Source organism: Pseudonaja textilis, chromosome 10 (assembly GCF_049901715.1).
Source record: "Pseudonaja textilis isolate UNSWEBS1 chromosome 10, rPseTex1.2, whole genome shotgun sequence".
Taxonomy (NCBI): domain Eukaryota; kingdom Metazoa; phylum Chordata; class Lepidosauria; order Squamata; family Elapidae; genus Pseudonaja; species Pseudonaja textilis.
The window spans coordinates 10,906,830-10,931,394 of NC_141999.1; the positions used below are offsets into that span (position 1 = coordinate 10,906,830).

Below are 24,565 nucleotides of genomic sequence, written 5' to 3' on the forward strand. Positions count from 1 at the left end.
GAATCTACTTGGGCTAGGGCTTCTGATTTATACCTAGGCAATGAATGAGGGAGGATCCATTAGTAATAGCTTCTACCAGAACCTAATTTCTATGGTAAATACCAGAATCCTTCCCTAACGGTAGCTGTGAGATATAATATGCTTATTTCATTGACTGAACCCAAGTTCCTGGGTTTGCACAATGCATCTGCCTAAAATAGAGCTGGCTGATCTGCAGTATGCTCTGCTGTAGATTTTTCTAGGTAAAACAAAGAGAATAAGATACACTATTCTGGTCCATGCTGGATAACTGAGAAACCAAAGAATACCCAAAAGAAAAATGTGCTTCCATGATTACAGAAAAGCCTTGGATTGTGTCAACAATGGACAATTCCTTTAGGCAAATGGGAATCTCATCCACAGGAGAAGAAACCATAACCCAGACTCGCAACCTATATGCTGGATATGCATTGAGGGAGGCAGGAGTAGAAGTCAAGCATGGTCTTAAACATGGAGGAAGAAATACCAGTAACCTCTGTTGTGCTGATTACACTATTCTGATAGCTGAAACTGCAAATCGCCTACTAATGAAAGGCAAGGAGCACAGTGGAAAAATAGCATTAAGGTTACACATGAACACCACCGAACTACTGCCCATGGGTCAGCAACTAACCTTAGCAGTGACAACAAAGAAGTTGAAGTTTGAATGGTTTCTGCTTTTTAGAGTCAATTATTAGTGTTTGGTTATCTATACTACCTTGAGTTGTAAAAAGAAGAAAAATGGGATATAAATCAAATAAACAGTAAATGAATCAGCAGTCTGCAAACTAGCACTTGATAAGCTTAGTAAGGCCTTGGAAAAGATGCCATGACATGTCTACCATTAAGATCTTTATTGTTTTAATGATTTATACTGGATTTTCTTCAATGTTTGTAAGATGCCTCAAGCAGCCTTCAGTGAGATTTGTGGCACACAAGTTTGACAAATACCTTTCACAAATATCAGAATACATAAGCAATGATTTTCTTTGTGACACAATACGAAATTGAAAACAAGACTTTGAAGAAGCAGAACAGAAACAGTTCTGATTGTTTTGAATGTTGGTGTTGCACAATGTGTTAAGAGGGCAAAAAAATCAGATTCAGCCTTTAAAAATTATGGACATCACCAAAGGATTACTGGTGTGCCAATCAGCTGTTTGGCAATTAAGGGTGTGGCAGCAGCATTGGAGCTGACAGTGTCCATGAGACTTGCAGCTGTTGGAGGTGCTGTCTTTAGGAATGGAAGCCACTGCTAAAATCTTATCTGTGGTGGATCCTTCCTGGTTGTGGTGAAGTCTGCTGGCAATGGATTATTTTTTCAATAAACACCAATTGATCACACAAGGCTACACTTGGTAGACAGGACGATGTAAGGCTCGTTCCAGAGTGTATTATAGACAAGAAAGATGAAAGGAAAAAGAAATATATAACCAGCAGCTAAGTGGAGGAACTGAATTACAGGGAGACCTTAGACGTACAAGCCAGGAAACTCATCCCGGAAAAGGTCCATCTATGTTGATGCTAAGAATTGATTCTGGGTAGACATGTAATCAATCCATGCCTTGCCCACCCAGCCCCCTGAATAACCACGGAGTCTCTGACCTTCCACTTTCACATCCTTCCTTTTGCTTTTTCCTTGCCTAATTCAATTCCTCATCCAAACTCCACAGATAAAGCCTTCAGGGAATTAAAAACTTACAAAACAGAAATGTAAGATAGCGAGAGATGCAGACTACTGCAGCAAACTTCATCTGAACTTGAGCTAACCTTGCCTTCCAAAAATACACATCTATGCAAAGGAACTGTATTTCAATCCAAATATTTCTGCCTCCATCAAAGCCCCCCCCCCAAGGGCCACACCCCCTCGCCTGCTTCCCCCAGTTTAGGTACCCATATTACTGTAACCCATTTTTCGCTTCCTTTTGGCAAGATCTGGCACCAGAGGGCAGCAAAGGGAGTTTTTCTTTCCCTCCTACTTGCAGTTGGGCCGTTTTCCCTCTCGGTTGTGCTAAACGCTTCTGTACCGATGTTTCCATTTGCAAAGGCGGCCTCCCCTCCCCCAGCGCAGTTCTCTGCCATTAACCCTCTGCAGTTTGCAGGCAGCTTCTTCCCCACCTCCCAGCTGACATGCAGCTTGGTGATGGGATAAATTGAAGGTCTCTGAAAGGAGGTGGGGGGGGGGCAGGGAGAGCTAGCAAACTAAACGTAGGGACAAGCGGGAGGGCGCTTTCAAAAGCTTTTTTTTTTTGCGCTCGATTTCCAAATCCGCAGGAAGCGGGGCTGCTGCTGCTGCTTCTCCTCCTCCTCCCCGCTTTTTTTTTTCGGGGGTGGGGGGAGGCTGCTTGCTTGCTTAACTCTTTTGGGGACGGAGGCGCGCGCGGAAAAGTTGCATCCCCTCGTTGGGAAGGGCGATCCAGCCTGCTGGGGGTGGGGTAGGGGGTCAGCAGGAAGGGCTCGTTCGCTTGGCTGATCTGGGGTGCAGGCTTACTCTTCCCCCTCACCCTCTTTTAAATCTTGGAAACTGGGGGGGGTCCCTCCCACGGCCCCCACCCCAGGAGGGAGGGGGCAGTTCTGTGCCCCGCTCCCCGAGACTTCTGGAGGGGCGACGTGCCTCTCCACACGCCTTTTGCCCGAGGGGGAGGGAGGGGGGGTCTTTGTGCGCGCCTGTTTGAAGGGAGATCAGCGCTGCTGTTCTCTCTGGGGCTGGATTTCTTTGACGAGGGGGGCGTCCACCATTAAAATGGAGGGGGTCGCTTTTCTGCCCCCCGGGACCCCCGTAGGACAAGCACACGCTTGGCTACTCCAGAGCGCCGTCCTCGGCCCGGGGCTGAGTTTCACCTTCACCTGACGGACTACCCGCCCACTCCTCTCACAGGGCAGGACGTCCTCCCCGCCCCCGCGCCTGGCGGCCCCACCCGCTCCTAAGCGGGAGTTTCCAGGAAGCGCCGAGCGGCGGTATCGCTCAGCCGCTTCTTCTTCGCCAGAACCTTCCGCCGAACCTGTGGCAACCACGTCAAAGAGTTCCCGAGACCCAACTTGTCTTTTCTTTTTTTTTTTTCCTTTGCTTCCCCCCCCTCACCCCACCCCCGCGATGCCAGCCGAGGAAAAAAGCCCGCTTGGGAGTCCGGACTGGCCTTTTGGCGCGCCCTTCAAGCCGGCCTTTTACTAGGGGGGGTGGGGGTGGGGGGAGATATGCGCCGGTTTTAGATTTGAGGGAGGGGGGAGGGGAAAGAACGAGTCCCGGGTGCGGCGGAAGGATCCGGAGGCCCGCGAAGGAGGGAGGGGGGGTGCGCGTGAGAGAAGCCGAAGAGCCCGTTTAGCGAGCGGGAAAACGCGGCTCGGAGCTGGGAACAGCCTCCCGCCCTTGCCCCCCCCCCTCTGCTCCCTCGCCGGGGGCGCTTCTCAGCGAGTTTCAGAGACGCCAAACCCAGCCGAGGCAGCGAGCGAGCTCCGGTGACGAGCCTGTCCTCCTCTTCGCCCAGAGCCAGGGGGAGGCGGCCTCTCGTTCCTCCTCGCCACGGGCTCCAGGGTGGGCCGCGCTTCCAGGCAGCCCTCCCCGCACCCCGCGTGCCTCCGCTTTCGGGCACGGAGGCCTCGCCTCGGGGGGCCACTTTCCTGACGCGCGTGGAAATAACGAGCCATGCAGCTCGCCACGGTGGACCTGCGGGTTATATTACACCCCGCCTCGCGGGCATTTCCTTCGCCTGGAGTAGTTTTGATGATCGCTTTTTCAAATATGTAATAAAAAAAATATATCGCCCCCTCCCCCAATGCAGGCAGCCACTCACAAAACACCTGATCGCAGAGTGCAAACATTGGCTTAACGTCAGAGTTGCCCCAAAGATTGACTAAAACACACGCGTTTTTCCTCCCCAGGAGGTGACGGTTCACATGGCCGGAGCTTCTCTGGAAGTGAGTCAGGGTAGATACCCTTCCGATCCGGGAAAGTGGGGGGGAAGCGCCTAGTCCTTTTTTTTTTTTCAGGCGCTTTCCTTCCCTGTGTACCGACGTCCCCTACACGCTGTCCAGCAGCAAGGTCGCCCTGCTGCAAAAGCGACGGTCGGTTGTTAGAAGAAAAAGCCTGAGATTGACGGCCGGGCAGGGAGGAAGTGAAAAGTTAGGAAAAGAGAGGGGAACGGGCAGAGACCCTTGTTTGCAGCAGAGTGAAGCAGAGACGAGTTCCCTTAAAATGGAGTGGGAGGGGGGTCACCTTGGTTTGGAAGCGAATTTGAGAAAATAGAAAGCCACGAGAAGGAACCTATGGGAATCGCCTCACCTGCGGCTATTTTTCTGCCTTGCATCGGGGCAGATTAGGTTTTAAAAGTCGTGATCGAACACGCATGCTGGGTTCGTAGCTTATTTACAGGCGAGACGACTCGAGATTTTCGTCTTAAGTCGAAACAACGGTGAACTGGGGAAAACCTGGTTCACTTGAACACAACCCAGCCAGAAAAAGTGAAGGGGAGGGGGAACTGAAAGAGAAAGAACCTAGGCATATTTGGGGAAACAATAGTCCTACAGAATTCAGGTAGGCGTTTGTTTGCTTAAATGGGGGCCAAATTTCCAGAGAGATTCCGCGACTTCCCTTGAACTCATTTTCACCACCAGGCAAGCTGGGAAGAGTCTTTGCATTGTTCCCACAGAGGCTTCTTTGGCAGAGCCCGTTTTTTTAGGTGTGTCAGTGGCTCATTGCTGTTTCCCTGTATCATGGCTTTAAGTGAACAGCAACTGAGATGCATAATTAAGGGAGGGTTTTGTCAGAGTTTACAGTTGCCCAGAACTATATAATATTGCTCGGCTTTGGAGAAGGTAGCTTAATATGAGTGTTATCAGATTCAGAGGTGTTTTGTTGGTCAAAAACTGGAAAACTTTCTAAAAGGGTAAAACTTGGCTTTCTAGATTTTCACTTAGCCACGCTTTTCTAAAACATTGTTTTTAAACACTTGCATGTTTAATGTATAAGAATAAGACTATGTTCACAAGGTGTGCTTGAATCCATGGTTTTACAAATCACAACAGCTGAGCACAATGCATTGAATCACAGTAATTAATCACATTTTAGCCAAGTACTTCATGCAGAGATAGTATATTTACATGTTATGTGGACTCAGGAAATTAGGTTGAGTAAAATCTCAGTACTATAAGCCTGTGATTAACATACTATACAAACAAACTTACAGCTTAGTAGTTGTGTGAATCTGGCCATAATGCTTATTTTGATTTAGCATGTTGTAAAAACACAACCACTGTAAGTTGTTGACTAGTTTATGGTTATTTAATATATTTTGTGGTTCCTCTTGAGCACACCTTCCCATTAATTCTGCAGAAAAAAACGCATAGGTTTATATTTCTGCTTTCTTTATTAAATTCCAGTTTAAACAGGCAAGTCTAATCTTGTCATATTTGTAGTACAGTTTTGTGGAATCCTTTTATGGAAATCAAAGCTAAATTAAAATTATACATACTGATTTTCGGATCAAAATCTTGGATTTAATTAATTTACCTTTCCTAATAAAATTATCTGGTTCCACTTCCTGCTGGATATTTTATTGACAATTATATTTTGAGTCTGCTTCCCAGGTAAAGAAAATTAAGATTGTTCAAGCCCATTGCATAGCACTAGGACTCCACAAATCCTGACTCTGGATTTTTACCAGAATTTCATGTCCTCCAATTAAACTAGCTAGGAGATGGGCAAAGACAATGATTGGAAGATTTGTTTTCGACTGATTTAGTATGTCTTATTTACTCTATTAACCCTGAGAAATAGGGCAAACCCCCTAAGAATGTTCAAGTTGATTCTTGCTGGTTTTTCTCCTCCCATTTGTAGCTACAAAGGCTTCACATCTTCCTGTTAGTCCTGCTGAACAGAGGAGAGGACGAGGATAATTCTCAGGCCTTGCTCTGCATTTCCCCCTCCCCCTCCACTCTTCCCATCCCCCAGCAAGGCTCCCATGACTTGCCTCCCTCCCATTAGTCCTGAAAAGAAGGCTCCCAGCTTTTTCTATGTTTGGTTTTCTCTACCAGCCAAAAACTCCCAGACCCAACCCTGCATCTGCATCTGCGCGGCTGATTTTCTTGTCACATCTAACAGTTCACTACACACACAACTGCTCCCAGCTTTGGTAAACAAGCAAATAGCTGCTTCATAACAATTAGCAATGGTGGTTTTTAATTTGTATCGAATGTGTTGTTCCTGAGATACACTGTTAATGTATGGAATACAATTGCTAAAAAGTTCCGCCTTTGCAATTATCTTCATAATTTTTTCTGGTTCGCCAAACATTTAACCTTTTCTTTAAAAAAATCTATCAGAAATAGGAGATAGGCTTTTTGTTTCTTAATGCATATTTGCTATATTTCAATTATTTCCCCTTCCCCCCCATCTGTTGAAGCACAGAAGTTATTTCAACACAGATTAGAATCAGAAATGTTAATGAAATGCTTGCAGGTTATGTATGCGTAGCTAGAGAGAATGTTTAACCAGTTTTGCGTTTTCTCTCAGCAGACAGATTACACTTGGTAACACTGAAATAGGAGATTCCATTCATGCCGTTAATGCTCATGTGGACACATAAATTCTATCAATTTTTAAAATCACAATTGAAGGTGCAATTATAAGCCCCTTATTGGGAAATAAATCCCAATGAATTCAGTGAGGCTATTGCACTGTAAAATAGTCTTGGTAATATAATTATTTGCTGAAACACAAACCTCGCTAATATCTTCAAGATGAATACGATAGAAATGGTAGTGTATCTGTATGTTACATAGATAGGATCTATTTATATATGTTAAACTATGCAAGGACCAAGTAACTGCATATTAAGCATTAATATTCATTTTGGTTTTGTCTGTTTTTTAAGATCATGTTGTGCAATCTTAGCCCACTTTAGTTTGTGGTTCAGTGAGTTGAGCAAACCAAGAAAATTGGTTCATTCAATAACCAGGTGAAATGTATCATGAATGAAGCTCCATACTAGAATTATAATATTTATTACCTAAGATATACAATAGTTTTTATAAGACCCTAACTACAATTTTGAAGTCTGAGGTGAATCTAGTTTCTTATGTTAAGCCACTATTTGTTTGACTATAGTTTGTTAACCCACAGTTGTTTGGTTTTACATATTGTGCTAAATCAAACTCTGGCTTACAAAGAACAATGGCTAAATCTACACAATTTGCTAAACCTGGTAAACATTATTGCTTAATATCCATGTGAATCTTGTCACCGATATCACTCTTCTGTGTGACTTTTCAGAACTGAGATGAAAATGACTTTTCTCTAGTTATGCATATAAATTTGTTTTATTTATATATTTGTCATATTTAAGAACCACCCATCTCCCTTACACAGGGACTCTGAGCTGTGTACAATAAAATATTAAAAGCATAAAAACCGTATGTAAAATTTAAAAGAAACAAGGAATTTTGATTAAAAAGTAGGGGGGGGGGCTTTTAGGGCCCCAACCAGCCCTACATAGCCCAGCAAGATAGGGTTTTATTCAACGGCCACAGGAGTGATTGAACATTTGACCAAATGCACTGAGGCATTACAGTTACATAAGAGCATTTTGCAGAATTGTTTGTTTTAATGACAAGTTTTTACTTTTTTTACCATATTAGTATTTTAGAAAAGTTTAGTTTCTCATAGTACATCCCAATTAGGTAAAATTTTGATGAAAGAGTGAGTGTCATGAATAGAATAAGAGGGCCAATGGTCTGTAAAATATTCAAAAAAATATTAATGAACAAAATACATTTCAGTTCATCAGTACTTTTTGTACATTCTGATTTTAATTTTTATACATCAAAGAAAAATGGTTAACCACAGTTTGGTGGTTAGCTGTAATAATTTAATATACATATTTAAGGATAGGAATGACAAATCATCACAAAGAAGACCATATTTCCTTATAGGCAATTTTAAGAGAATGCAAAGAAATATGGGACCAAGTGGGTCCATAGATGATTTTGCCCCATCACCAGTTTACAGCTGGGTAATATAAGGACTAGATAGTTTAAAATTAAAAGATCTGAGATTTAAAACGAGGCACACAGGAATCATTGGTTAAGATGAGAGGAAGAAGATGAGAGGAGGAGGATATGATACATACTCTGGGACAGTGATGGCTAACCTTTTTGTCGCTGCGTGCCGAAAGTGCGTGTGTGTGCACATGCGTGCCTGCTCCCATAATACAATGTGTGAGCAACCCCACACCCTAGACATGCGCATGCAACCTTCCTGTGCCTCTGCATATGTGCGCACAACCCCATGCGCTCTGCCCCCCGCGCATGCACAGCACATTCCCAACAATCAGCTGGCTGGTGGGAGGCGCGCACATGCACAGTAGATCTGGGCGATGGCTTGCATGCCGGCAAAAATTGTTCTCTGCCACTTCCGGCACGTGTACCATAGGTTTGCCATCACAGCTCTGGGACAATCTAATGGAAAAGAGAAGTGAGGTAATAGTAAACTTAATTGTTTTGTGATTTGAGATTCAGTGAATATGCTAATATGTATTCTAGTTAACCTTGTCCATGTCTTAGAAGAATATTTCGGGAGAATATGAATAAAATACTCCATGGCAGAATGCTTATTGAACATTTACAGCGAGACACCATTATTTCTTTTAACATCATATTTATACATCACCAGAATCCCAGCAACTCTGGGCTTAATTACTTATTGCAGTGATGTTTATGTCTGTTATAAGAATCTTGTGTTATTTTGGCTTTTCTAGTTTGAAAATTAAACTAAGAAATTAATTATATATTTACATGCAGTAAAAATGGGGATCATGGAAGAAAAGTGCAGATGGTAGGTAGATGAAGACACTTTAATTGATTCAGTATTATTTGCAGTTGATTGGTTTGAATCCAAATGTTTTACCAAAACAACCACAAAACAATTTTCCTACTCCAAAATATAGGATACATGCAGGCATTAGGAGTTGGGCTTAATTTACAAGTATCTTTACCTCAGGTATAGAGTCACACTTACACTTACTACATTCTGTCATTACAAAATGGTAGGATTGAAGGTTACATTAATCTGAGTAACTTTGAACTCAGCTGCCTCATTAATACTAAATTTACAGTTCATCTCTATGATCTAGTTTTAGCTATGGGGTGCCTCAGGGCTTAATGTTATCCCGACTTCCATAGGCGAAAACATTTGCTAGCACCAGCTAGGTATCATCAATACTGTATACTGTATCAACCCAGGATTGAGCAAATAACAGTGTCAAGGCCCTGTCTTAAGTGTCTGATGGCTGTGGGAATCTGGTTGGAATTAAACAGACTTAAGTTTTTCCTTAGCAAGACTGAATGGCTGGGGATGTGAGCAACCCAAGTCCAGAGATCTTTCATCATTGGTTCCTGATCAGATGGCAGGATTGATATACAATTTGGGGATCCACCTAGGCTGCTGGGATCCTGTAAGAAGAGCAGGTAACACTTGTGGCTAAGAGGGTCTTTGCATACATTAGACTTGTCAGTTGTGTTTGTTCCTGTGCTGGTCAGCCTTACAGTCATTCTTTAATTATCTCGTGAGTCCTGCAGCATTCTCTACATGGGGCTGCACTTGAAGACCACTCAGAAACTACAACTGATCCAAGTAATCCTTGACTTACGACCACAATTAAGCCCAAAATTTATGTTGTTAAGTGAGGCATTTGTTAAATGAGTCTTGCCCCATTTTATGACCTTTCTTACCACAAGTGAATCATGGCAGTTAAGTTAGCACAGTTATTAAGTGAAGCTGGCTGCTTCTCCATTGATTTTGCTTGTCAGAAGGGGATCACATGACTCTGGGACATTGCAGATGTCATAAATAAGAACCACTTGCCAAGCATCTGAATCTTGATCATGTGACCAAGGGGATAGTGCAATGGTCATAAGTGTGAAAAATGGTCATAAGTCACTTCTTTCAGTGCCATTGTAACTTTGAACGGTCATTCAATGAACTATTGTAAGCCAAGGACTGCATGTAGCTATGGTTACACCTCAAAATGCCTACGTAACATTGAAGCATTGTGAGTTGCACTTGTTACCAATGATCTGGGTGCAATTCAGAGTGTTGTTCATTGTCTGTTAAACCCTCCATGGCATAGGGCAGGGGTGTCAAACTTGATTTCATTGAAGGCCGCATCAAAGTTATGTTTGACCTCAGGGGCTGGGGTGGGTGTGGCCATTGTGGGCATGACCAGCTTGATGTAACTCATGTCAGGCGTCTGGTGGTCCAAGCGCTCCGCCAACAAAAATGGGCTCTCCAAGCTCCGTTTTCACTCGCAGAAGGAAACAGGAGGCCGTCACAGCTCAAAATGGAGCCTGGGAGAGTCATGCATAGCCGGGCTCGGCCCTGGCAGAGGGCAACAGGAGGCCCTCACAGCTGAAAACGGAGCCTGGGAAGGTCGCGCATGACCCAAGCTCTGTTTTCACTGGCAGAGGCACCGCAGGCCGGTCCTTTGCTGTTTCTAGGGCGGCCCCTTGGGCCAGATCTAAGCACCCCCAGTGGGCCGGATCCAGCCCCTGGGCCTTGAGTTTGACACCCCTGACATAGGACATGAAAATTGGTGGCATCATTTACCTCTGCTTGTCCTATATCATTCAACACAGTCGACATGCTCTGGACAGTGTAATTAGACAGTGTGACCTTATGAGACCTAGCAGGCATGATTTCTGTATTGCAGTGCTTACATGTGGAGCGACCTTCTCCCCAAAATTGGGTTGGCCTTTGGGTAGGTTATAGAAGACTTGACTTCCCTACTGTGTATCTGGCCAGTATCTGGGGGAAAGCAGAGTTCTATGTACCTTATAGTAAGAATTGTGTGCATCTGGCCCCCAGGGTGTTTTATTACTTTATCCTTCTCCTTTGTATGCTTTTCTTTTAAGCTTTACTAGCTGCCCAGAGTTGCTTTTTGAGTGGGTGTCCATGAAAATCGAATACATACGGTTTCCTACTTCATGTCTAGCATATGTTTAAGGCTTCTCTGTTACATTTGTTCCTGTACTTGAAAAAGAACTCCTTTTTCTAGAGTAAACTTGATCCATTTGTGAAAGCCTTCAAAGGTATGTCTCACCTTCCTGGAGGGCAAACTTTCTTTAAAGTATTGTAAAGTTTATTGAGTTCCCACTTACGGGGGGAACTGGGGGTTGCAAAGTGCCACTATCTTATTGACTGGCAACACAAGATTTTAGGGTTTTAATTTGTAGCAGTGGTATTTGTCGGGATATATTATTTGTTTTGTATTGAACTGTGTTTTTAACTGATACTTGATCATAATGAAATGAAACAAACTTTTACAACAGCAAAGATTTAAATTGAATTTCTCCCCCTTTTACACCATTATCCCTTTTCAGATATCAGCCTAAAACATAAGCAGTTTCCAAAAGCCTTCACACAAGTATAGCATGGGAGGGCAAAGCATGTGTGGATCAGCTGCACTTCAAACTGTCCTTTTGATAAAAAAATTAATTTCTTTCCATCTGAAATTATATTTTGTCTCAAAGTATCATAATGTTTTGACTTAAAATACTGGAATGTTTCAATTCAGAAACTATTTCAGATTGTTGAACTGTATCAATTTAATTTTTGGAATGGTTTAGAAAATGCATTTTTGCATAGAGCCTAGTTATTCAGCATAACCCAATCAAGGAGTTGTGTGGATTGTTCTGGGCCAGTCAAGATCTAATCTTTGCTGGAATCTATCCTCTGGTCTAGACAGAATAACAAGCTAGTCTAGGATATTAACAGAGCTTTGGATATTGTACAAAGAACCTGTTAATCTTATGACAATATGATCAAGTTGTATAGCATAATTCTTGCAGAAATAGCCTAGTACTTCCTCATACTTGTCAGTACTCATGGCCCTGATGTGCCTCTTTGCCTGCTACCCTAATCACTGTGTTAATATGTAATAATAAAAATGCCAAATCCAGTCTAAACATCTGGCTGATTGCATAGTGAACCATAATAAATAATAAATTGGAGAGCCAGTTTGGTATAATGATTAAGGTACTTAGAAACCAGGAAATGGTGAATTATATTCCCATCTTTGCCATGAAAATTGACTGGGTGATCGTGGACTAGTAATTCACACTCAGTCCAACTTCACTGGGATGTTGGGAAAATAGAAGGTGGGAGTATTGTGTATGCATGCTGCCTTGAGTTACTTACAGTAAACGTGGGATAAAAATCTAATACTATAGGCCATGTATAATTAACATATTACATATTACAATAAACTAAAAGTAACAGTTACAGGCTTCAGTTTACATGTTTCAGGCATTTAATTTCTGCACGTATCCTTTCTGGAACAGAATCTGTTTCTCTAATACATTGTGTATCACATTTCTCAAAAGTAACTCTTCTTGTTAAAAATTAATATCTTACTGCACATCATAAGTACATTTTAATGTGCTTATTGTACAACACTGAATATGATTTAATAATAGCGTTTGGTAAAGTCTATGATAAAATAAGATCCATAATTGCTTATTGAATCTATCCTGATTCAACACGTTTGATAATATCTTTAGAAACGGCATTGGCAATTCTAATGTAAATGCAAAAATCTGCAGTGAAATAATGTCCTTTTTGTGTATTTGTGTATTAATAGATTTGATCAGATACAAATGAGGATAAGCTTCTACAGCTTTATTCCATGTAGAAAAGATGATAGTAGGAAACTAAAATTAAAGAGAAACTACTGTATTCTCTGAATTTGGTCACCCCTTGTGCTCATGTTATCTTAATCTCTTGTCCATCTCTTCTTTTGATATATTTCAGTTATACTCTTGTTTTACCTGTACTATATCTTTCCATAATCAATAAAATATTTAGCAGTTGCAGGATATTCATACCCACATTTTATCGCACAAGTTTTACAAGCCTGATAATACAATCTTGTGCAGCTGTAACGACATAACTAACTTCTATGAGTTCAGTGGGATTTAAGTGCATATGTTTAGTATTATGGCCTGATTCTGAAATCAAATGGAATAACTTGCTTGTTAGTTCCAACTAGACTGACTCTAGCTCACATTCCAAAAATGTATTATATGTTTTATAAAGTATTCCTGATTATTTTTTATTACTTAGTACGCTGAAATTATGAGGAAGCAAAGGTGACATAAAAGATAAATAAAAATATTGTCTGCCTATAATCTCCACCAAAGAGCAACTATTATACTGTCCAGCAACTGGGGGGCGGGGATTGGATATGCATGGAGCATGATAAAGGCAGTGTGAAAATGTACCCTCATCCTTTTATATATCCGACTTGTTAGAAAAAAATGGTGATGGTGTGCAAACTTCCCATAGCATAGCAAATTCTCTTCAATTGCAATTAATGGAAGGGGCACAGCTACCCCCATGGTACCCAAAGCAGAACAGCAGTGCAATAGAATTGCTGACGCTATGTCAGGACAATAGGTTGTCTTTCCATCTCATCCTCCTGCACTTCATACATGCGGAAAGATTGTTCTCCTCAGCTGAAATCCAGCACACCCTTATTTGGAAGTAATTCTCATTGAACCCAAGGGAGTCTGTTTGAGTGGATATGTATAACGCATAGCCCAAGTGGTAAAAGCAGACTGTCTTTAAATATCAGCCATTTGCTGGGGAATTCAGTCTTAATATCCTGTTTGCAGACTTCCTACAGGCATTTGGCTAGCCATGGGGTGTGTGTGTGGGGGGGAGGGGGGGGAACATATACACAATAAGCTTTTAGTCTGATGCTAAACAATTCTGTCCATAGCAGAAATGAGAATTAAAAAATGATTATCAGGAAAATAGTGTAAGGTAACAAAAAGATGCTAAATACTGGGTTAATAAAAATAGGCAGCAAAAAATCAAGAAAGTATATCCATGAAAAAAATGTCAAGGGAGAACTTCTTGCCTTTTTGTTGCATTGTGTTTTTAACTGTATGTTGCCATCCAGTCCCTATGAATTGGGCAGTCTGAATATAAGCCATTGATCACCAGTTCAATTCTTACTGTCCTACACTAAATCAGATACCAATGAATTCACTGTGGTATAGTACTGCAGCCTTAAGTAGCATATAACCTCATGTTCAAAGGCCACGTAAGCCCAGTTGCTGAGGTTTGTTTATTTAAAATCTTTATAAATACAGTCTTTGGTAAATATATTTAGGAATATTTAAGAATATTTAGGCTTGTGATAAGGAACATTTGGTTCTTTCACTGTCTCCCATTCTCGAACTTTCTTTTTAATTTACCCATAATGAGCAACTGCACTAGGTTTGACAGGTTGAGAACTTGTTTTGTGATGGGTGGGTGGGTGGGTTGGATGGATGGATGGATATCTCGGAAGATATACAAGTATACTCAAGCGCACAGGCCAGTTTCTCCCATAGTGATGATTATGAAAAGTGGGATTTGATATTTAGACCGTTCTATTTATGAGGAACAGGTAAATTATGTTTAATAATGCATTATATTAAATTTGATCTTAGATGCCTGAAGTTTCAACTTTTTCCAAATTATCTCTTTTTTGGCACTGTAGTGCTCAGATTTCATTAGAATAGCAGCTTAGTGCTCCAGATCACACAAAAACATGTCCATATTTTAGAAATTAAGTCAGCATAGCTAGCACTCACTTTATGTATTCTGCGATTCTTTGCACTCTTATGATTTAGTTGGGTTTATGGAGAGCAACAATATAGTTTGCTTTTGTAGTATTTCTGCATCTTTGTTATGTTTCAGCTGTATCATAACTCTACAGTAATTAATGAATTACTTTAAATCAAAGTAATTAACTCTTCCATTAATACATCTGTTATCTTTTGAAATAGGGCATTTTCTGTTGTGGATATAACTATTGCAATATGTTGATCAATGATAAATATATTGCATATTGTCACATAGCTTATTAATATTTTAACTGCATCTAAACAATTTCATAGGTTAATCTTCATAGGAAGCAATCATTATGCTAAGCCTGAGGTCTCCAGTAAGGTACGCTTGGATGCCAAGGTGTTCACATGTCTACCAGTTTTTCTGTTCCACCCAATTTATACTGTTCAAAATTATTGTAATTTAAGAAACAGGAAATGAATACACCACAAAGCAATGCGATATCCTATAGTTTCCATTTTTATTTTCAATAATTCTTTAAATTCCTACTTGGGCCCCAAAAGTTTTCTTAACGTATTAAAATGATGAATACCTGTAGCCCAGTGCTTTGTTTGATGATACACCCGTGTGTCCAGGAAGAGATCAAGGGCAAGTAGGAGAGTAGAAAATGTTTTTTCAGCATTCTGGCAAACAGGTGCTTTGTAACTAACTATGGCTGCCATTCTGTGAATGGGAAAAGCCATTCTCCAAAACCATTTTGCAGGAGTGCCAAAAACATATGAAACATGGACTCCTATGCTAATAGGTGACACTTTTCTAACCTAAATGGGTTGAGAAGAGTTTTAAACCAAGCTGAATTATAATTTGGTTCAATGTATGAGCCGAATTCCATTTAATGTTGTGATTTGGGGCAAAGAGATCACTGTTGTCTTCCTTTCCTCCTTGCTTTGTCTATCTTGTTTATTTTTTCCTGGTTTATAAAACTATATTTTCCTATGATATCTGAACTGGAAAACTAGCTTAAGCACTGCATAAAACTGGAATATTAAAGACTCATTTTGAGGGAGTTTTATCAATAAGACAAGTATTTCACTTACAAAACACAAGAGCGCATAATTCCATTCCAGGGATGAGCAATTTTCCCAAGGGACCACATGAGGAACTGGGACTGTTATGGAGGGCCAAAACAGCTATGAAGGTGCATAGGCATGGACGCATGCACATACATAAATTGGAAACAAATAATTGCTTTCAAAATAAAAGCAATCCACATGGACAAAAAGGCCAGATGTGGCACAGGGCCCATAAAAGGGGTACTCCAATCCAACCTATCCTTCAGCTACTATTTTCTCACAACTCGTTTGTCAAGGAGTTTGTCATTGAAGGTGCTCTTCCAGGACCAAACTCTTGTTCAAATGTTTGATTCTGTCAGTTTTTCTTATGAGATTCTGCTAGAGTATATTACATTACATTTTCTAATAGCAGAGAGAACCTTTTTTTTTTTCCCAACTGACATTGTGAACTAAGAAATCAAGAAATTGATTATTTAGTGTGGTAAAATTAACCAACCAACTGACAGAAAAGAAAGAAAAGGACTGAATTGTGTATTAATCCTGGTTTTCAGTCAAAATTACAAAACCTTTTGAAACTTGAACTTGCTGCACTGTTGTTAACCAAAAGTACTGTACATCTCCTACTTCACACATTTTTTATCCACTATTAGAAAAGATGTACCCCCTGTTCATATAGTAAAGACTTTGGTTATTGTTTGCATTGTTTGTCATGTTCATGCTAGAAAGTAACAATTGACTTTTGGAAAACTGGCACCAATGCAGGGAATCCAGTGTCATCTTGCTGATTTTCCTAGATTGTAGGCAATGCAGTTCAGACAACCCCAGAAATAATGCCATATAAAGAAAAGAAAGATCAAAAAGTGGTTCACATGCCATCCTAGTGGATTGGCTCAAAAAGCCAAATCGCAAATTGGGGGTAATTATGATCTTTTCCTGAATTAGAATTCCAAATCTCCTTGCTTTCAATAACATAGCATCTGGATTTCCCTGTAGGAAGAGGTAGTACTTTGTTTACTCTATATTCAGAGATACTAAATTGTTCCTTTTTTTTTACCCATGGTAAAAGCTGTCCTCAATGAAATTAGGCTGCAGCTTAGTTCTGAACCAGATTGATGACCAATTCCTTTTTTACTGGTTCTAGACCCTTTTGATGCTGAATAAGGAATTATGCCACTTTAATCTGTATAAATACAAATTTGCCTTAAGTTATCCTGTTCAAAAAATTTTTTTCCTATTCCAGGGTAGTTTTTGCTTGCTCTCTTCAGAAATTGGAGCCAACCTTTCTGTATTACAATGACTGTATATTTAATGGCAATATAGAACAGGACATTTTCATAGAAGGGAGTTTGCCATATTATAGCTTTATAGAAATATGAAAAACTCAGAATCCATCACTTTACTTTAGCACATCACAAATCAAACCTTTTTAACATTGTATCATTGCATATCTCTAATGTCTTGTAAAACGTAATATATAGGAAATCTGTAGTTTGAGAAGTGACTGACTCTAGTGAGACACTCTTCCTTAAAATTGGTCTTTCCTTAATCCAGACTCTGAGAACATTCTTACTGTGTGCAGTTTTTAAAAAAGATGATAGCAGATAAGGCTTTTCACTATCATTCTAGTCATAGAATTTTATAGAATATCCAGTCAATGATATTTTTAATATGCTTGTGTGGTTTTTTACTTTGTTTTTCCTTATTTCTGATTCAAAAAATACTTAAAGAAGATTAAAACTGCATTTGTTAAATAAGTAGTACTAAATTCCTTTCTTTTGGGAGAACCTGTAGGAATAATTAAATGAAAAAAAACTTAATGTTTAAACCAAATTATAACCAGTGAATGTTAGAATTTGCACATTTTGAGATAGACTCACTTTTTCTCATAGTGCTAAAGATTCGGACTTTTTTTTTAAAAAAAGATCAATGGATAGGAGGGATGGCTTAATGTTTTTTGCCTCTTTGGTAATTTTGTACTGCATATATGTCTTTGTCCACCTTCCCACCCCAAAACCATATTTTAACTTGTTTTCTCTTTATGACATTGTTGGGATAAAGCTTAACTTATAAAGCCAGAAGTTGGATTGACATCAAGTGGGCAAAGCACCCAACTCTTTTTCTTTATGATTGTTTCTTAAATTTATATCTTTGTGTTCTGGAATTTTCACCTGCAACCTATCTTCTTATATTATTAATTTGTATGAATACATAATTTCAAAACTTTTTCCCTTGGGGCCAGTCTATGTACATAGTAAGTCTTATGGAAAAGTTCACACTTCCTTTTAATGACTTTTGAAACCAAAACACTTGCATTCACTTAACACATCCGATGCTCTTATCTCTAAAATCTAAGGAAGGCTGCTACGGTATTAATTCCTCAAGTATTAAATTTGTTATTAATGTTTTAATCTAGGTGTTTTTTTTTTCACATGGTACAGTTCTAAACACAATATGTAAATCTGAATATAGAAGGATTGTGTAAAAATTCTCTTCCCTAATGTTCCATTCCTGTTATCTCCTTGTCCATATTTTCTGCCTGCTTCATTTTGTTTGGAATATGGCAGAGTAAAATGTGTTTGGTATAACCTTAATCCTGACCAACATCTGGGCTCTTCTTTTTTAAAAAGCTTGTAACAGAGGCCTCTACACATTTGAATGGTTAAAGAGTGAACCATTTTATGATCCAGAATAAAACACGACTTTGCTTTATCATAAAATAATATACTCAGATATAGTGATTTTTTTTCTAGTAATGTAAATCCATTAACAGTTAATTGATAAGATATGATTAAACTGCTCTTCCATCAGTTCAGAAGATAATGAAACTGCATTTTATGTATAATTCCATTTGAAAATATGTGTGTGCTTCCTGAGAATAAGCCTGTTGAACATAGAGGGACGTATTTTTAAGTAAATAAGCATATATTACATTGGTAGTCCTTTTTGTAAACTGTTAGTGCCATGTTTAATATTTCTGTAAAACAGAAACACCAAGAGATCATTTATTTTTTAAAAAGTAAACGGTTATATTGACATTATAAATTGGATTAACAGTATAATCTGCAGCATATCTTCTAGTCAATAAATTTCATTGAATTCATACTACAAAAAGGCGTGGTTAGTTTAGCAGTTGCAGTCACACAAATATAGGAAGCTTGTTAGTTTTAACTTTGGCTAGTTTGTGTTGTGTGCATGCGGTTTTAGCATGTTGAATAAGCCTATTTCATTTGTGTAGCTTATGAATCGGTGCATTGTGTAAACCTAAAAATGAGCAAGCTCAGTAATCAAGTTAAGCCTGTTGCTGTTTACATCTGTATTTTTCTGTCCATGGCTTTTTGTGCCAGTTGCTACTTTTGTATGCAAAGTATCCTTTTTCCATCCCCAGGACCACTCCTTGTGAACTTTAAATGTGAGAAACTTGAGGCCAAGGAGAGAATATATGTAACATTAAACTATAATCTTGAGTTAGGAGTTACATATGAAGATGGTACCTAGTTTAAGCTGTGAACTGCTGAACAGTTTCTGTGTCATGATAAGGTGGTGAGACAAGAACAGTATAGAGTGGGCTAGTTTCCCCTTTCCATTTAAATCACTTGGAGTAACATTTCCACTATTAGTGTAAAAAAGGTAAAAGTCCCTGCAGACTTTACTTTGCTAGTCATAGCCTACTATAAGTGGTGTTCATCTTCGTTTCAAGGCCATTGAGCCAGCACTGTCCAAAAGACATTTCCGCAGTCATGTAGCCAGCATGGCTTTATGAGAGCTGTTACCTTCCTACCGAAGTGGCACCTACTTACTCACATTTGCATGCTTTCAAAACTAGAGCTAGAGTGAGGGTGGGAATGCACTCTGTCGCATGGCACTTGGGTCTCAACAGCAGAACCACCAACGTGGTTCTAGTATGACAGCTGGCAACAAATAGAGATCGCTTGAAAAGATAAAATATTTGGCATATATTCCCCTTCAAGATGCTCCAATTTAGAATAACATAACTATCTTTTAATATCTTAATTAATCTTTTGAAAGTAATAAAAAAGCAAACTTTATGTGTTCGCTTGGAGAAAGGTGTTCTATAGTTAAAAGTATGCCACCACAAAGGCCTGATGTGTTGTGCTCTCTGTTGCTATGTTTGTTCAAGATGATACCAAGCATTTATAATTTACATAGCATTTCTTTGACATGCATTGTGATCTGAGGTCTTTTCAAAGACTTGTACCACAAAACTGGTATTTTGAATTGCACTCAGGATAAAATTGAATGTTTAAAGTTGAGTGCAGCTCCATGTTGTCTCTGTTTCTGACATGCCTCTGTAAGTTCCTGTTTCATAGCTTACCCAGTGTTTTCTGGCTCTCAACTCAGTCCAGTTCAGCTGCTGTTCAAAACCCTCAGATACCCGTTAAAATAAATAATTATGAACATTTTTTTCTGTGGTAATTTACCTATGTGCATATATACATACTTACATGCACCGTTAAAACATAAAGTTTATATTATCCTTTGCCTCAAGCAAAGGGATATTTAAGAATTATTTCATTTGGATATTTTTTTTAAATTTTTACAATATGAAATCTTATGTATTAGATACAGCTACTTGGCAAACTCTTTTCTTTCGAAAATCAGTTCTGTAATCACTGCATGCTCACTCCTATAGCAATAGCAATAGCATTTAGACTTATATACCATTCCCTACTGCTTTAAAGTACTTTCTGAGCAGTTTACAAATGTTAGCATATTGCCTCCAACAATCTGGGTCCTAATTTTACCAATATTGAGCCAGTCAGGATCGAACTACTAGCTGTGGGCAGAATTAGCCTGCAAAACTGCATTGTAACCACTGCGCCACCACAGCTCCTTTAACTGTTTTAGTTATTGAATTCCATTCCAAAAACTAGATGGCTAAGTGAAATGCTAAATGAATACAAGACACACACACACACACACACACACACACACGCAGAGCATTTTGGTCAGAAAGCTATTCTTTATTATTGTTGTATTTGCAAATGGTTGCCCACTGAGGTCGTTATATGAGGAGTGGATATATTTGGAAGCATTTTGCTTTTAGCAAGATTCACCAAGGCTTAGTTAAGAAATTTCAGACCTGTTGAAGTTTTAATCTTCAACATTAACATTAAAAGTATATCCAGCTGAAAAATATTCCTGTTCCACTAAAAGCAAAATGTGGAAGACTAATTCATGTTTTCACTTTCAGTTGGGAAGCTTTCACCTAATCCATTTAATAGGCCGATTATGAGGATCAAAATTAAAATTAGGTGGCACAGTTTCTCTGCATGTTCAATCAGGGCAATGCGAAATACCTCCCAAATGTGTACAGACTGAACATTAGTTAACTAGCTCGATACCTGTGCTTTGTTACAAAACTATGTGGTCAGGCTTAGTTTTTTGGGAGGAAAATAAGGGAAAAAAATTCTGCCTGTCCCTACCAGCATCCATTGGTATTCATTGGGCTAGCGTCCTGCCAGTGTGTGAGAGAGTTGAGATGTTTGGAAAGTGAAACAGTATTTGCTGTGTGAGCAAGGAAGACAGCAAGGAGTTTGGGCATAGCTTAGCTCAACTGTTCTGTACTAAAGCTGCTTGGTGCTCTGAAACTGAAACTCCTCTCTTCTGTTTGTGTTTTGCATTTGGAACACAGTTCTTTCCAGGTGGTGGGGCAGAACTCCTTAGCATCAGAGTGTGTTAATAATAATATAGGAAATACAAATGGTCTGATGGTCATTTCAAAAAATCCTTTCTTAGTGAGCACCTAGAAGCCAAGAGGAACATACGTGCCAAATTTCAAGTTTGTAGACTTTACGGTTCTGGATATTTTGTGGTGATGCGTGAGTGGTATTTTGCTTTTATATATATAGATTACACTGCTCTGTATATCTGGTATTAAAATGGTATTAAAATGGCTATAGTATGATTTGTTTTGGAATCCATACATTGTGAACCATAGTTTATAACTTAGTAGTTATGAAAATAGTATAAAAGTAGGCAATTTTGCCTTAAACCAACATGGTTTAGTGTGTTCACCACTTCAACCTGCAGCAAGTCTGCTTTCAAGCGTGTTTCAAATCTGGTGTCTCATTTTACAAAGTAATGCCAGTTTTCATCTGTTATTAGACATTCCATTAAGCAACAACTGTCTTTCTTATAACTGAAAATACACTTAATTTTTTTCTGAATGTTCACATATGTAGTGTAAAATGAAACAAAAAGTGATGAAATACAGTCAGTTTAATTTAAGAGAACAGTACAGCATATAGTGTGTGTTGGGTTTGTTCTTCATTGTCTTCTGTTCAAATGGATGTTTATACACCATGCTTCAAAAGCAACGTTGAAAGGGGAAATTGAGTGAGCCAATATGTTAAGAGTCCAGATCAGATGCTGAGTTGGGCAAAATATTGGTAGAGAAGATGAAGGTGGGCTATTCTATCATAATTTATTCTTATTTGTCAATGACTATCATCACTCAGGCTTTTTTAATTACATGAATTAATCTTGGGGGAGGGGAATCCTTTCTTGCAAACATATTCAAACGTGGCAAAAGAAAACATTAAAAAAAACCCTCTGGTGGACACCAGCTGTATTTTTCTTAATTTGCTTGGTTTTATTGACAATTGCATCCTCTCCTTGATTTCATGTTACCTTTGCATTTGCTTTTAAAATCTGAAAGCCACCTGGATGACTTTGGCTTTTGGATGGTATATAAAGAATAAGAATACAGACTCCCCCCCCCCCAACATGTTTGTGAAGTAGGTTAAACTGGGAATGTGACAGAGTCATTCAGTCAACTATTGATATGTTGGGATCATACAATAACACTTTAAACGTTGCTTGTAGTGTATTAAGGCATTATTTAATGAGAACTTTGCAGCATACGCTGCTGCAGTGATAGTAGTGGCCAATAATGCTAAGCTACAAATTATGAATTACAAACCATAACAGGTAGATTTATTGATTGTGCTAAAATAATCAAATAGCATTTTGATTTAGCATGATGTATGAATTGGGTAACTTTTTTAAAACCCAAGTATGAACTGGATTTCTGTCATATTAAGCTATAATATATTTTGATAACTTGGGTTTAAAGTACTTTGTCTAATCATTGGATTTTTAGAACATGCTTTAATATAAGAATTGAAACAACTCTATTTAGTAATCATGACTAAATCTTGACTTAAAAAGTGCAATTATAGTCATATGAACTATTGTATTTTTAATATGTGGCTTATAGCTTTGTGTAGTGTCTTATTCCAACTATTTTTAGTACATATAGTCAAACCACTTTTAATACTGTATGGCTTAATGTGTATGTTTTTAATATGCTTTTTATCATTAGTTCTGTTAATGGAAGTCAGCAATTGGAGTTAAGTTGGAACCTTATATATTTCAGTGCATAAAATTTACAAACACTAAATGGTATGTTTTATCTTACGTTAAACAGAATATATACTTCTTTTTTCTAAAGAATTCAAATTTACATTCACAAACCTGTTATATTATTGTACATAAGTAGCCAATTGCCTACAAATAAAAAATTTGTAAAGGAAATTTGTAAAGTAATGATTTGAAAATAAAAAGGTTCTCCTGTCACAATGTAGTGAACATCAATAACAGTAAGAAGAAATACCAATGTACTGAAAATGATGAAAGGCTTCCTTTTAATTACAGTTTTTCAGGATATATGGATAAATTACATTCTGGTGAGAGAGACGTTCCCTATCCAAAAGCTCCGAAGACTAAACCTCTGGCCCCAGTGACCGGCCCAAGATTGTGGATCCTACTATATGGATAAAGTACAGTCCGCTTACAACCACAATTGGGACAAGAATTTTCATTGCTAACCAAGGCAGATGCTAGGTGAGCCATGGGCACTGCAATCGTCATACACACAGGCTGGTTGCGAACTCCCAAATTTTGATCATGTGATTCCAGGGATGCTGCCACAAATGTAACTGCGAGGACTGGTTGTGAATGTCTTTCAGTTGCTAAGTAAATGTTTGTAAGTGGAGGACCACCTGTACTATAAGCATGCCCAGTTGTATTTGTGCTTGCATGTAACAAAGCATGTATGTGCCGTGACAACTGTGTCTCAATGAAGTGTCCTTCATCTCATCCTTTGTCTTCGAGTATTCATGTTGAATCCTCTTGTTATTATACCATGCAAGAGCAGACATCAACTTGCATAAAATAGGTTGGGCTTGATCATCCATTACCTTGGAGGGTCATCGGGGCCTGGAATAGGTAGTAGAGGGCAGGATAGCAAGGGGGAATAGCAAATTTCATATCAATATAGTTTCCTGATCAAGACTGGATGGAGAACATGAATTCTTTAGTGGAAAAATGCCCTAAGATAGTTGCAGGTTATGTTATTTCAGTGTTTCATACCTCCCTTTCTGTTTCTTTTGTTTTGAAGTTTTGTAAACACTTTGGGAGAAGGATCTGTCATTCTGCAGGCTTTTAACTGAGATCAGGTTTATAGGATTTTATTAACAAAATGCACCAGTAAGGGAAACTGTTGTATATCATATGTGCATGGTTGAAAGTAATGATTTATAACCTTATAATAAGGGATTTCATGGCAGGTGATGGTCCCCAGGATTGATGGTGGTTGAAGCTATTGGATGGTGATGTGAGACTCCTAAATTCTAACAGAATAGTGTTTGGTACAGGTGGGTGGTATGCTGTAAGAAAAATGTGGTCCAAAATATTATAAGGACTGGATTCTGCACCTAATAAATAAATACACCACTACATATATGATGCAAGCTAGGAGAAATATTAAATCCAGATTTTTTTTTTTTTAAGTTAAAAGTATACATTTTCTGATTCAGAGCACTGGTTTGTAAATCTTGAAATA

General features: G+C 39.0%; 1 long non-coding RNA gene across 1 annotated transcript; it reads left to right on the top strand.

Moving 5' to 3' along the window:
• Positions 1-3,859: 3,859 nt before the first annotated feature.
• Positions 3,860-23,820, top strand: LOC148124901 (uncharacterized). The gene is made up of 2 exons (XR_015744721.1): positions 3,860-3,933; positions 23,377-23,820. It is a non-coding gene; the product is annotated as an uncharacterized LOC148124901 (long non-coding RNA).
• Positions 23,821-24,565: the final 745 nt, after the last annotated feature.